We start from the raw sequence: 6,311 nt of genomic DNA, 5'->3' as shown, positions 1-6,311 counted from the left end.
ACACCAGCAGCCCAGCCAAATTGAACTGTGGTAGGCTGAGGAGCAGCTTTGCTGAGCTGCAGACCCAAGTGCCGGGGACTGACTCTTAGGCTGGAGGAGAAGGAGAAGGAGGAGGTGGTGGAGAAGGAGGAGGAGGAGCGGGGAGCGTAGAGAGGAGAGGGGAGGGGGAGCTACGGAGAGGGGGAGGAAATAAATAAATAAAACAATAACCTCCGCGCCAATAAGAGCGAGGGAGAGAGAAAGCGAAGGACAGAGAGAGACACCGGCTCCTGTTCGCTCGGCTGGGAGAGGTGCTCCTTTGGCGCGCGGCGCGTGTGTGTGGGTGTGTGTGCGTGTGTGTATGTATGCATGTGTGTGCGTGCGTGTGTGTATTCGCCCCGATTGAAACTGTAAAGTTCACACCAGACGTGTTGCTCTCTCCGGTTGCCGGGGCTGCGGTTGAGGCCACCCCAACTTCACTTGCCCAAGTGACTGTGTGCCTTGCCCGGCGCCTCCCGTGGTGCTGCTGCTGCTGCTGCAGCGGCGGCGGCGGCTGCTGCTGCCCGCCCCTCCGGCCGGCAGCGGCAGCGGCGGCGTAGACGGCCGCCTCCTCCTTCCAGCACACCTTAGAGCGCCAGAGGGGCTGGCTTGCGAGGGGTCTTCCTTGCCAAACCCACCACTTGCACCTGCACCTGACGACCACCTTACAGCCACTTCTCCCCGGGCGGTGCCTGGCGACGGCAGAAAGGTACGCAACACTTTTAAGAATTATGTCTATTTTTGCATGACTCCTACTACGCAGTGTGTTTTGGGGGTTGCCGGGCTTCTTTCCCCTCCAGGAGCGGTCATCGTTTGTCAAACTTTGCCTCCTTCCACCACCCTCCTCCACCAGGGGCAGCCACCTTCCCCGGGTAACCTGGGTCATCATTTGTGGATGGGAAAAGGGGAGGGGGGGGGGAGTGGACAGGATGGGCCAGAGACTCCGTACATCCCAACCCTGCCAAGGAGGCTCCTCTCTAACTCGGCCGTCTGCTCTTTTTGGGGTGCCCTTCATTTGGATAGCCTCCCCCGCCTCGGAGATCCCAGGTGTTTGTAGATAGCGGTGTTCTGCGGTACTCCTACACCCAGAGGCGTGTAAGTTTCAATGAAGCTGAAGGATAGCTTAAAGAAGGTGAAGTTTGATTGCCGCTACTCGACTCCCAGGGAGGAGTAACCCTTTCTTTCCAGCAGCCCCATTTTGGAGGCGCGGGCGGCGGCGGCAGCCTCAGCGTCAGAGCGGTGACCGGTGGCCGGCAGCACGTTGTCCCGTCTGTGACAGCAGATGGAGAAGGGAGGAAAGTGCATCAGCCTTACTGCCTGAACGTGACTCCCGTGTAGCCTGAACTGAAGACCCGAGGACTGAGGGCTACTTGAGCTTTTGGTAATTCTTGGTTTGGAAAAATCTGATGTCAGTTTAAGAGATTTGTGTGCTTTTCTTTCAGAAAGAGTCTAAACAGTCCTTTGAAACTTTTTTCCTTAAAATTTTAATCTTAAAAAAAAAAAAAGAGGCAAGACCTGAAACACAGCCTTAAGAAAAATAAAACTAAAAACAACCCAAATAAATTACCATTGTTCTCGAAATCAGCATCATCTAGGGATATTTTGTAAACCTAGGATGTGTCCGCCTACCTTTGTAGTTTGCCTTGTCTGTAACATATTATTAACTGTGAAACATACTTTTCAGGAATTGGACATTTTTGTGAATATTTTGGATGTTATTTATTTGTATATGGGAAAGTAGCATCTCTTTAAAAAAAAGTCTTCTTAACTTTCACAGCAATATGGTTAAGGCTTGAGATTGTTGGAGCCACCTGCTGAATTAGTTCATGTTACTTTTTAGGGGTTATCAGTTAGTGCTGGAAATGTAGGGACATCCAGCAGATGGAGCAGTGGAAAACTGTATTAGAATTAGGCATAAACATGACTTATCCCTGTTTAATCACAGTGAGAGCAATATATGCATATGCATGTATACAGAGACATATATGCATACATATCACATGTAATAGTTATTTGTTTCTTATATGTGAAATTGCAAATTCAGTTTGCAACTGCAACATAGTATTTTGATTTAGCTATATATATATATAACATACACACAACTTCTGTATATAAACTATTTATAAACTTACAATCTGTATGTCATGTTTTCTTTACTGTATTTCTATTTATCTTTACTCCATTCTCATCCAGAACACCAGCATCTGTTCTGCATTTAGAGTTTTGAAAGTGGTTCACATTAGAGCTGAAAATAATTCCTGTTGCTTAGATGAAAGCAACTTTATTTTGACTGTACTTTTATAAAAATTTGTAGAAACTCACTTTTTTCCCTCGAAACAACATACTTTGGGTCTTTAAAGTAATTTGCTGTATTGCTGGAATAGAAACTGAGAAATTGAGACAAACTTTTCAGTAATTCTATTTTATTGGAGGTCCTTCTTCCTACAAGTATAAGCACCGCAAACACAAGATCAGATACATAGACAAAGGATACCGAAAACTTTATTTTTATTTCTTTGCCAATATAAATGAGGTAGCAAAAATTTCTTGAATGCAGTGCAGTTCACTTAGCAACTTGAAACAATTCATATACTTTTATTTATCTTCAGAAAAGGCTCTTCAATTTGGCAGTGGTAAATAGTATTGTACCCATTCTAGAGATGAAGGTACTTAGGCTTAAGGGACTTGATGTAGTTTATAAATGCACAGCTGGCCAAGTAGTAGACATGAAACTGCTAATCACTGGATTTTGCATCTTCATACCTACTCAGAGAGGGGCGGAGGATGGGGGTGGAGGGGGTAAGAGTCAGCATAAACAGATTGTTCATTATCAATATATTTAGCAAAAATTGGTTTCCAAAATGTATCAAGCAAATTACAGTATCTAGAGTTAGAGAAATATCCTACCTAGGAAAATTAAAAAAAAATCCTTATTTCCTTTAATTACAGATGATTTATACTAGAATCCAAATGTTTATATTTTGAATTGCCAGTGATTTCCTTTTAAATTGGAAACATAAAGTGCCCATCTATTTATAATATAATCATATGTTCATATAGCAATTATTTAAAAGTTAGTTAATTTGCTTTTACTTATTCCAAGGAAAGTTTTAGAATTGCCTTCTTTTGAGATTTCTAAAAAAAATAATGTTCAAGCCTCTTTTTATTTTAGCTTAGGTCTTACAACAGGAAAGATGAACTAGATCACTGTTAATTACTCCTCTAGCCCCAGCATTCAATCCTCTACCCGCAAAAGTTTAATTGCTGTGAATAATGCAAAAAGTTTTATTTAATCCTTAAATGACTCAAAAAATAGAAAGTCCAAATATATTTTTCGATTTCTTTCTTACATTATCCAATTTAGGAGGGTTTTAGATGTTAATTGTAATTTGAAAATCAACCTTTACTTCTAAAATTAAATATAACTATTAAAAGTAGTTTAAAAGTTTGGTACATGTGACAATAAAGAGAATATGATTAACAAACTACAACATTGCTCATGCTGTTGTGCTGTTTCAAGTAAAAGACAGGTAAGCATATATGGGTTGTTTGTTTTTTAAAGATACTACTCAATGCAATATTGTAAACTGAAAGAATATGATATGAAAACTATGTAAAATAGATCTCCTAATACATTATAGATCTCTCTTTTTTTCCTATCAGCTTTCATGTCTGTCTTCTTGTACTAAGTTGAGTTTCTTCCCTAAAGCTTATTAAATGCAGTGTCATATTCAAAGAATCTAAGGTAGATCTAAGATTGTAAGGAATTCAGAGGACATATTTGCAGAAGGAAATGCTGATAATGATGGTTAGTAGAAAAGGTATGTATTGATGATCTGCTTGTGAGAATCATATTCTCTCTCTAGGAAACCATCACCATTTACTCATAGAGAGAAAATGACCTGATTAGAAATGGTTTCTCTAATGGAATCTATTTAATGGAGGTTATATTAACATGAACCATGGTAATAATAATTAAAGATTAGGACCACCAAATTTTGAGTTTGATTAGTGTTCTCTTTAAAATCCCCTTTAAATGTTATTTTGACATTCAATCTCCCTCCCTCTGGGCTTTATTATATAGTACTAGATACCTGTGTTCTGTTCTTTTACAATTGACATCATAGTTGTTGGATTTAGACTTAAATATCTCTCAAATGGATTTAAAAAGAAAACCACCTCTAAATGTGTAAAAAGACCAGGAGAAGAAAATCATTGGGTCGCTTTTTTCTCTCTGTCCCTTCTAGTCTTAAATGTGCTCAGGTTGTTATTAAAAAGTTAAAAACAGTTTTAAAGTACAAAGAAAGCTCCTCTTCAAATTTCTATCTTGCCATTACCCCTTTCTCATATGCCATGTAAGATGTTGTGGCAAAATATGACTTCTACCTATGGTTTATAAAAATATGTGTTTTTTTAAATTAATTTGAAAATTGTTTGAATTTTTAAATTGGGAACAAGCAAATAAATATTTGTGTAAGGAATTAAATTTTATTTGAAAGGAAATCTCATTTTAGGCAGACATTGTATGTATAGAATATTTTGAATCAACATATGATACAGGTTCATACTAAGGTAATGAAGTTTTCAACTCATATTCTGTGACCTAACGTGAACATTTAGCAGTCTGAGCATCGCTGTATGCTAATTATTATATGTCGGTGAAATATGCTTTAATTTTTTCTCTTGTTCATTTTTATAAGTACACTCATTATTAAACTTTGCTGGTCATTTATATTAGCTTTTACTGAACTATTCCATTTTAACAAGAAATGTGCTATGAAAACTCGATTTATAATATACCATTAGGTTTGCTTCTCTGATATGCTTTTCCATAAAGTAATTTTCGGGAAATATTTTCCTTAAAATCCAACATCACTGATGTTCTATAATTATTTTGAAATTAAGGGTTCAATTAAGTGTTTATTTATCTTTTATTTCATTTTATTTGCATTTGCAGATCCATATTGAATTTTTGGACTCCTTTTTTTCTCCTTTTTCTGTGAAAAGTTGATTTGGGAAGCTATTGCCACTGTCAGATAATCAAGGATAAATCCCAAAGCATGGGGAATGGGGAACGAACATAAAAATCTTCTATAGTGTTAATTTAGAATTAGAACAGTTTAGTGAGATGCATATAGCTTTCTCTTTATACATCTGAAACAACTTTTAAATTTTGTACAACACTTAAAGAGTGTTCATTGAAAAAGAATATAAAATGAAATAGGACTTGTATTAAATGAGTGGAAATTTTAATTTTATTTTTTGGTTAAAATATAGAGTTCAAAATTAGGTTTCAAATACAATAATCCTTTCTGGGTTTTAATGTACTTTTTGGGAACAAGAAGTAGTGATTTGAACCTGAAAGAAATCAATTCTAAGAATGATCAAGGAGAATGTCTTTCATGAATATATCATTTGCACAAATTTTATGCATGCAAATGATATTTATATTATATATGTACATATGTATAATGCTTTCACCACTTGATCTGTGTATAATTTTCACTAAATTTATTTAGAAATTGAAGGGGTATAGAAATGTCTGTGATCAGCTTCTATTAAAAAAAAAAAAGTAAATAACAAAATTGCACTTCTAACCTTAATTCAGTTTTATTGATATTGACAAATTAGAAGCCTGATAGTGTGTGCCTAATTTATATCCTATTTTAGTATGCCTAAATTGCAGTAGAAGTTGATAGTTTCACCTCTATCAGAGTCTGCCTAATTTCCTACAGTATACTTAACATTTTTCTAGTAATAGATATTGCAGATTAAATCAGACATCAGTTGCCAGTATAAGCATGACCCCTTATTCTTTTGTTGAGTTCCTCTAGTTATGTTTCATATTGCTATTACCGTATGTAAATGTGTATATTTATAGAGCTATCTTTATTCCTGTTTATCCCTATCAATCTGCCTATCTATTTGTAAATAATCATATTTTTACGTAAAACTATCAGGATCCAGTTAGCTGCTTGCCATATTCAGTAGCTGAGATCACCAATTTATAGCTCTTAAAAAGGGGTGTTTTTATTGGTAAGGATGATTGAGTGGCATAAAGACTTCACATTACCTTATCTCTTTGTTTGTCGGACCCCAAATCCTAGTCATGAAACTTTCTTTGGTGGGTTTCTTTCTTTCTTTCCCTCTTTAACTCTCTCTTTCTTTCTTTTTTCTTTCTTTCTTTCTTTCTTTGTTTCTTTCTTTCTTTCTCTTTCTTTCTTTCTTTCTTTCTTTCTTTCTTTCTTTCTTTCTCTTTCTTTCTTTCTTTCTTTCTTTCTTTCTTTCTTTCT

The 6,311-nt window shown here is 36.7% G+C and overlaps 1 protein-coding gene across 1 annotated transcript in view; it reads left to right on the top strand.

Moving 5' to 3' along the window:
- The first annotated feature begins 571 nt into the window (after positions 1–571).
- Positions 572–6,311, top strand: part of TENM3 (teneurin transmembrane protein 3) — a 3,497,142-nt gene continuing 3,491,402 nt past the window's right edge. The window contains exon 1 of the mRNA XM_069096576.1: positions 572–727. The gene's annotated coding sequence lies outside the window, so the exon portion shown is untranslated. The remainder of the gene's footprint in view (positions 728–6,311) is intronic.

The sequence above is a fragment of the Petaurus breviceps genome, unplaced genomic scaffold (genome assembly GCF_028583685.1).
Source record: "Petaurus breviceps papuanus isolate PSGF00001 unplaced genomic scaffold, PetGlider_PUasm1.0 126, whole genome shotgun sequence".
Lineage (NCBI taxonomy): Eukaryota > Metazoa > Chordata > Mammalia > Diprotodontia > Petauridae > Petaurus > Petaurus breviceps.
The sequence above is the reverse complement of the archived record's forward strand: the minus strand, read 5'-3'. Positions and strand labels throughout refer to the sequence as shown.